The 8908-nt window shown below is 44.0% G+C and overlaps 1 pseudogene; it reads left to right on the top strand.

Annotated features, from left to right (window-relative positions):
- Positions 1–4052: 4052 nt before the first annotated feature.
- Positions 4053–7811, top strand: LOC119921716 (annotated as a pseudogene).
- Positions 7812–8908: the final 1097 nt, after the last annotated feature.

Below are 8908 nucleotides of genomic sequence, written 5' to 3' on the forward strand. Positions count from 1 at the left end.
GTTCCCGGACCTCCGAGAATTCCAGCAGGAGGAATAACGTCACCGCCGTGAGATTGACCATTTCCTTCCCAGAAATGGTCTGTGTAGGAGAAGACAGTTTTTAACCATTACATATATGTCGTCATCACACAGTAAGGTCTTCGTAAATCCTTTTATGACTATTCCCACTTTCTTCTGATGGGCAAGATCATGGTGACACGTATTTGACTCTCCGAAGTGCTTAGTACAATTCTCTGTGCATGGTCAGGGCTCAATACATAGAAAAGCAGCGTGGCTCAGTGGAAAGAGCCCGGACCTGGGAATCAGAGGTCGTGGGTTCTAATCCCGATCTACCGCTTGTCATCTGTGTGATTTATGGCAAGTCACTTCACTTCTCTGGGCCTCAGTTCCCTCATCTGGAAAATGGGGATGAAGACTGTGAGCCCCATGTAAGACAACCTGATCATCTTGTATCACCCCAGCGCTTAGAACAGTCCTTGGCAAGCGCTTAACAAATACCATTATTATTAATACATGTCATTGATTGACGGCTTGATTCATCAATGGTTGCTTCCCCTTCTAGACTATAAACTCCTTGTGGACAAGGAACATGTCAACCAGCTCTGTTGTATTATACTCTCCCTAATTCTTGGTACAGTGTTCTGCATATAGTAAGGGTTCAATGAATACCATTGATTGATCGATTTGTTGATGACACACGGTCAGTTTGAGGTTACCCAATTTGAATTAGACTGTAAGAACCATAATGATAATAATAACGTTTGATTCACCAGATGTGAATACTACTTGTACTGGAATGGATAAAGTCCAATCAGATCAGACACATTTCCTGTCCCACAAGGGGCTCATAGTCTAAGAAGAAGGAAAAAAGATACTTTAATGCCCATTTTACAGATGAGGTAACTGAGTCGTGGAGAATGTAAATGATTTGTCCAATATCACACAGCCACCGAGTCCCAGCCCTCTGACTCCCAGCCCTCTGCTCTTTCCATTAGTATACAACCTTTAACCCCACATCGATATCGATCAACCAGTGGTATTTATTGAGCGCTCACTGTGTACTATACTAAGCACGTGGGAGGATACAACAGAGTTGATAGACACATTCCCTGACCACACCGAACTTGTCTTCCTTCCTACCTAAACTGTGAGCCCTATGTGGGACCGGAACTGCGTCCAAACAAATTAACTTGTCTCTACTCCAGTGCTTAGAACAGTGCTTGAAACATGGGGAGTACTTAATAAGTAATAATGTGAATAAGGATGAATTAATGAGCATACAGTCTAGAGATGCATGGAGACTGTCTGGATCCTTTCAGGAAAAATATATATATTTTATGGTATATGTTAATGACAATGATGGTATTTGTTAAGCGTTTACTATGTACAAATCACTGTTCTAAGTGCTGGGGTAGATACAAGTAATCAGGTTGTCACACGTGGGCTCACAATCTTAATCCCCATTTTACTGATGAGACAACTGAGGCACAGAAAAGTTAAGGAATTTGCCCAAGGTCACACAGCTGACAATAACAATAATAATAATAATAATGGTACTTATTAAGTGCTTACTATGTGCAAAGAACTGTTCTAAGCACTGGGAAGGTTACAAGGTGATCAGGTTGTCCCACGGGGGCTCACAGTTTTAATCCCCATTTTACAGATGAGGGAACTGAGTCCCAGAGAAGTGAAGTGAATTGCCCAAAAAATCACACAGCTGACAAGTGGCAGAGTCACTCTCTCTGTCTCTGTCTCCCAAGCCCGGGATCTTTCCACTGAGCCACACTGTTTCTCATTTACTGTGCACTTACTCTATGCCAGGCAGTATACTAAGCACTGGGGTAGATTCAAGCTAATCAAGTTGGACACAGTCCTTCTCCCACATGGGGCTAACGGTCTTAATCTCCATTTTATATTTGAGGTACCTGAGGCAAAGAGAAGCCAAGTGACTTGTGACTTGTCCAAGGCACACAGCAGACAAGCGTCAGAGCCGGGATTAGAAGCCAGGTCCTTCTATCTCCCAGGCTCGGGCTCTTTCCAATAGACTACACTGCTTCTCTGCTGTAGTCCCTAAACTCCAAACACAACACTTTTCCTGACAACTTGATAACTGGTAGAATAGCACGTAGAGTTCTCACATACCAGTCACCAACTGAGATGGTACGGATTGAATTGACAAATCTTGTCAGCCTCCTCTTCTATGAACGTTGGAACCCCAAGAGCATATCTCTGATTTTCACCTTCTCTCCGTTCGACGAGAGTCTGGAACAAGCCGAGGCATGGAGATGGTGGGTTTTTTAATCTCTCGCCAGTTGGGAGGTGTTGCAGGGCATCGTTGTATCACTGTGTCCACCCCACGCAACCGCTTTTACTAGTTGGTGTCCCAACACGCTATTTTAAAAGCTGTCTGGACAATCCACTAAACAAGTGGTCCATGAATTCACGTTCAGGTATATAGTAGAAGTCGTAACTGTATTCATTAAGTGCTTACTGTGTGCAGAGCACCGTACTACGCGCTTAATGCAGTGCTCTGAACGTAATAAGAGCTCAATTTATACAACTGAGTGAATAATAAATGATAGGAGAAAGTACACGGGTGAGATTTTAAACACCATCCCTGTCCCTCACGCAGATTACAATCTAAAAGTAGATAGGAATCACATCTACCAACCCTCTTGTATCGAATTCATTCATTCATTCATTCAATTGCATTTATTGAGCACTTTCTGTGTGCAGAGCACTGTACTAAGAGCTTGATCGCTTAATACAGTGCTCTGCATCATCATCAATGGTATTTATTGAGTGCCCACCATGTGCAGAGCACTGTACTAAGCACTTCATTCCTTAGTAGATACCATTGATCTTTATCCTTCATCCTTCGTTCTCAGGAAAGATTCCACACCGGTAATAAGAATACAGTAAGTGCTTAACAAATGCCATAATAACGGTATAGTGTGTGCTTATTAAATATCATCATAATAATAATGATATAATAATTGCTTAACAAATGCAATAATAATATAGCGAGTGCTTAACAAATACCGTAATAATAAGGCAGTAAGAGCTTAACAAATGGCATAATAATAATATAGTGAGTGCTTAATAAAGTCCACATAATAATGTGGTATGTATTCGACAAATCCCATAATAATAACATTGTGAGTGCTTAACAGATGCCATAATAATAATATAGTGAGTGAACAGTGCCCCAGCGCCTAGAAAAATGCCTAGTGGCATATAGTAAGTGCTTAACAAATATTATTATTATTATTGTTATTATTATTAAATTCCATAATGATAGGATGACTGCTTAACAAATATCACAATAATAATAATAAAGTAAAGACTTAACAAATGCCGTAATAATAATACAGTGAGTGCTTAACAAATACCGCAATAATAATATAGTAAGTTCTTAACAAATTCCATAATAATAACATAATGAGTGCTTACCAAGTCCCATAAAAAGATAGTGAGTGCTTAACAAATACCATAATAAGAATATTTTAAGTGCCTAACAAATGCCATAATAATAATATAGTGAGTGCTGTATAATAAAAATTTAGTAAGTGCTTAACAAATGCCATAATAATAATATAGTGAGTGTTTAACAAATGCCATGATGATAACAATATGAGTGCTTAACAAATGCCATAAGAATAATATAATGAGTGCTTAATATATACCATAATAATAGCAGAGTGCTAAACAAATATAATAAACTAGTGAGTGATTAACGAATGCATCATCAATGATAATAATATTAATAATTATTATAAATCTAGGCAGACAAATCTAGGTGGACCAATCTCTCCCTTGAGTTTTGCCATTTTTCTGCTTGTATAGGTTGAAGATAATGGCCCACTGGGAATCCTAGTCTCTGTGAGCAGGCGGGATCCCCAGGGATGGGAGAAGATTAGAGTCGCATGTTCTTAAGGAATTCATAAAACTGGCTCCTCTGTTTGTGCAGCACGTTATTCTAAGAGTATTTGCCATCAGTTTTGGTTTCAGAAGGGAAGACCATCAGAGATCTAGAGCATTTTCTGCTGATCATGAGTGCGGTGGCTGAGACCCGGGTAATTATGAGATCTAAGGAGAGAATCCATCAATCAATGGTTGTTTAGTGGGTGCAGAGCACTGCACTAAGCGCTTGGGAGAGTACACTAGTACGGAGTGGGTAGACACGTTCGCTGCCCACTGCCTAGTTGCTTTGTTTTTGCCAGCCTACTTGTTTTGTTTTGTTGTCTGTCTCCCCCTTCTAGACTGTGAGCCCGTTGTGGGGTACGGACAGTCTCTATATGTTGCCAACTTGTACTTCCCAAGAGCTTAGTACAGTGCTCTGCACATGGTACGCGTTCAAAAATACATTGAATGAATGAATCCAGTGCTCACTATGTGCACAGCACTGAACGAGCGATTGAAAGAATCCAACATAACAGAGTTGGTGGACATGATCCCTGCCCCAGTGAGCTTACATTGTATATGGGGAGGCAGGCATCAGTGATATATATTGAGTGTTTGAGTGAAGAACACTGAATTAAGCAACAGGAAAAGTACAATATAACAGATTCGGTAATTATAATAATAGCATTTATTATTATAATAATTTAATATATGATTATTATTAATAATAATAGAAATTATTATTATTATGGCATTTGTTAAGCACCTACTATATGCCACGTACTGTTCTGTAGACACATTTTCTTTCTACACTGAGCTGACCGTCTAGTGCGAGCAAGCAAATCTCTCTCATTTCATTCCAGACCTTATTCTAGGAAGATTCATGAGGAAGGTGAGCTTGATTTTCCTGATTTTAATAATTGGGGCATTAAACTGAAGAAATTAAGAGAAGCGAAGTGGGTTGCCCAAGGTCACACAGCAGGAAAGTGGCAAAGCCGGGATTATGCTCTTTCTATTAGACCAAGCTCAGTGTACTGTTTACAGGACAGGGGGTGACTAGGCTGGTGAGATATGTTCTGATATGAAGCAGGGGCAGAGAACAGAGAGTTTTTTATGATGATGATCGTATTTGTTAAGCGCTTACTATGTGCCAAGCACTGTTCTAAACGCTGGGGTAGATACAAGGTAATCAGGTTTTCCCACGTGGGGCTTAAAGTCTTTATCTCCATTTAACAGATGAGGGAACTGAGGTACAGAGAAGTGAAGTGACTTGCCCAAAGTCACACAGTTGATGAGTGGTGGAGACTGGATTAGAACCCATGATCTCTAACTCACAAGCCCGGGCTCTCTCCACTAAGCCACGCTGCCTCTATTTGTTACTGTATGATTATCATCATTACTATACCATTATTATGGTATAATATTACTATTATTATTCTAATTACCGTTCTATTCCACTGTTCTACCGTTACTCTTCTAATATCTGGAGTAGATTACAAGTTCATTAGGTTGGTTACAGTCCCTGTCCTGCATGGAGCTCGCAGTCTAAGTAAGGGGGGAGAAGAGAAGAACTGAGGCACAGAAAAGTTTAGTGAGTTGTCCAAGGTCACACAGCAAGCATTTCACAGAGCCAGAATTAGAGGCCAGCTCCCCTGACGTCCAGGCCCATGCTTTCTCCACTAGGCCATGCTGCTTCTCCCAGGCTTGTTAGTTTGAGGGTCCCTTGAAGGCTGCAGAGACCCTGCCCTGAAAGGTCTTAACCTGCCCTCCATCCTGCCGTGGCCTGTGTTATGGTGAGTTGTACCATATTTATTTATTTATTTATATTAATGACTGTCTCATCCGTTAGACTGAAAACTCATTTGGGCAGGGAATATGTCTGCTAATTCTGTTGTATCATACTTTCCCAAGCATTTAGTACGGTGCTCTGCAAATAGCCAATAAATACCATTGATCGATTGACTGATTGATTGTGAGAAGCAGCATGGCTTAGTGGAAAGATCATGGCTTGGGAGTCAGAGGTCGTGAGTTCTAATCCCTGTTCTGCTGTTTATCAGCTGTGTTACTTTGGGCAAGTCACTTAACGTCTCGGTGCCTCAGTTACCTCTTCTGTAAAATGGGGATTGAGACTGTGAGCCCCACATGGGACAACTTGATTACTTGTAGCTACCCCAGGGCTTAGAACAATGCTTGGCATATAGTAATACTAATATTATTAGTAGTATTAGTATTATTATTGTACACGGTGGTACTGAAAACAGCAGGAGTTGTGTTCAGCTGTAGTTGCAGCTTTCCTCGTTTTGCAGAAAAATTAAAGTTGCTGGGATTTTTCTCAAATATTTCCCTGCCAGGACAGCATTTCCCAATAGTCAATCCATCAATCAATCAATAGTATTGATTGACTGTTTCTCAATTGTAGAAATTGGAGAAGCAGCGTGACTCAGTGGAAAGAGCACGGGCTTTGGAGTCAGAGGTCACGGGTTCAAATCCCGGCTCTGTCACCTGCTCTGTCAATTTTCAGCTGTGTGACTTTAGGCAAGTCACTTCACTTCTCTGTGCCTCAGTTACCTCATCTGTAAAATGGGGATTAAGAATGTGAGCCCCCTGTGGGACAACGTGATCACCTTGTAACCTCCCTAGAGCTTAGAACAGTGCTACATAGTAAGCGCTCAATAAATGCTATTATTATTAATTTGTAGACGCCACGCCCTGGATAGAGGGGAGCAGAGGAGAAAATGCAAAGGAGGAAAGAGTAGGATTTAATCCTCATTTTGCAGTTGAGGTAACTGGGGCCCAGAGGAGTGAGGTGACTTGCCCAAGGTCACAGAGCAGACATATTGCAGAACCGGGATAAAAGCCCAGGTTCTCTGACTCCCAGGCCCGTGCACTAGTCGCTAGGCCACAGTGCATGGATAACTTAATATTTTCACCTCCATTCATCCCACAGGACCCTATTCCCTATTTCCCCACAAGGAAGAAATGGTTAATCACATGGCGGTGATAGAATTCCTCCTGCTGGGATTCTCGGAGATCCGGGAGCTGCAGCTGGTCCATGCCACGCTGTCCCTCCTGGTCTACTTGGCGGCCCTGATGGGGAATCTCCTCCACGTCGCTGTCACCGCCCTCTACCGGCGTCTCCACACCCCCATGTACTTCTTCCTCAGGAACTTGTCCATCCTCGATCTCTGCTACATCTCTGTCACCATCCCCAAATCCATCCACAACTCCCTGACCGACCACAGAGAAATATCTGTTTCGGGTTGCATCTCTCAAGTCTTCTTGGTAATCACCTTTGGGGGTGTCGAAGTGGCCCTGCTCACGGTGATGTCCTACGACCGCTATGCCGCCATCTTCTTCCCCCTACACTACTAGGTCATCATGAACCGAGGGCCCTCTGGGAAGATGGCCGACGCCTCGTGGCTCAGCGGGGGGCTGAACGGAGGCATCCACACCGCCGTGACTTTCTCCCTCCTCTTATGTGACACCACCGCTATCCGTCAGTTCTTCTGTGACATCCCTCCCCTATCCGGCTCTCCTGTTCCAGACGCTACAGTGATGAGATCGCCGTTCTGGGCCCCAGAGGGTTTCTGTTCCTCGGTTGTTTCGTCTCGATCGTGGCCTTGTACACGCACATCTTCAGGGCAGTGCTGAGGATGCCGACCACAGAGGGCCGGGCCAAAGCCTTCTCCACCTGCCTGCCTCACCTCAGCGTCGTCATCTTGTTTCTCTCTGCTGCTTCCTTTGCCCATCACAAGCCTCCTTCAGTCTCCTTCTCGACAATGGATCTACTGGTGTCCGTGTTCTACACCGTGGTGCCCCCTGCTCTGAGCCCCCTCATCTATGGCCTGAGGAGCCGGGACATGAAGGCCGCCCTGGGGAGGGGCCTGAGATGGAAATTTTTCACATAGAATGGAATGCCTGTAGTCTGTTCCAAAGTTGAAGATCAGCATTTACTCTACCGACAAATCAGCGGTATTTATTGCGTGCTTATTGAATGCAGAGCTGGCTACGTAGCGTAGATCCACTGGAGGACAGAGTACATGTTTACTATTCTATTTATTTTGTTAATGATGTGCACCTAGCTTTAATTCTATTTGTTCTGATGACTTGACATCTGTCCACATGTTTTGATTTGTTGTCTGTCTCCCCTTTCTAGACTGTGAGCCCGTTGTTGGGTAGAGACCATCTATGTTGCCAACCTATACTTCCCAAGAGCTTAGTACAGTGCTCTTCAAACAGTAGGCGCTCAACAAATACGATCGATTGAATTAATGAATGAACACCGCGCAGCCTTGCTGCTCCCGGAAAGATCCTCTCCTCAGAGCGCCTCTATTGACTCCAGGGACTCCGTTCCCGAGAGGCCCGCCCGCCATCACAGCGCCCCCACAGGCGCCCCCCTGCTTCCACCGCCCGCCACACTTAGGCGACCTTCCTTAGAGTGCCCCTCATCCACCACTTCCCGGTCTGGTCCTGACTGACTCTCCCCCCGCCCCCAGGTAAAAAGCCCTTGTTAGCACCATGTTACATTAACGACAACCTCATTCGCACCTACTCAGCCCTCCCATGCTAGTTGACTGTTCGCTCCTCTCGCCAGGTATCTCTGCTCCCTGACCCCCCTTAACAGGCCCACCCTACTCCAGCACTTAATAGTTTGTATCTGCTCTCTGTGACATCATTATCTGCCAATTTTATTATTGCCATAGCATATTGATTGTTTAACTACACCCTGTGATGCCATCGCCTACTTATATCATTGCTACTGTTTTTTTGCTTCTGCATCTCAATTGTTAACCTCCCGCTGTACTGTCACTCGCCCTGCTGACCTCACCATGAACTTTCAATTCCCTTGCTCCCAACTGCCGTTCCCATTCCTCACCTTCCCCTTCCCCTCTCCCACCCAGCTTTTTCCCTCCCTCTCACCCACCAAGACCACTCCCCCTCACCCCTACCAAGGATCCCTCTGTACCAGCGCCATTGCTCCACTCCTCCCTCCCGGCCCCCTCCC

This window comes from Tachyglossus aculeatus, assembly GCF_015852505.1.
Source record: "Tachyglossus aculeatus isolate mTacAcu1 chromosome 12 unlocalized genomic scaffold, mTacAcu1.pri SUPER_6_unloc_4, whole genome shotgun sequence".
Lineage (NCBI taxonomy): Eukaryota > Metazoa > Chordata > Mammalia > Monotremata > Tachyglossidae > Tachyglossus > Tachyglossus aculeatus.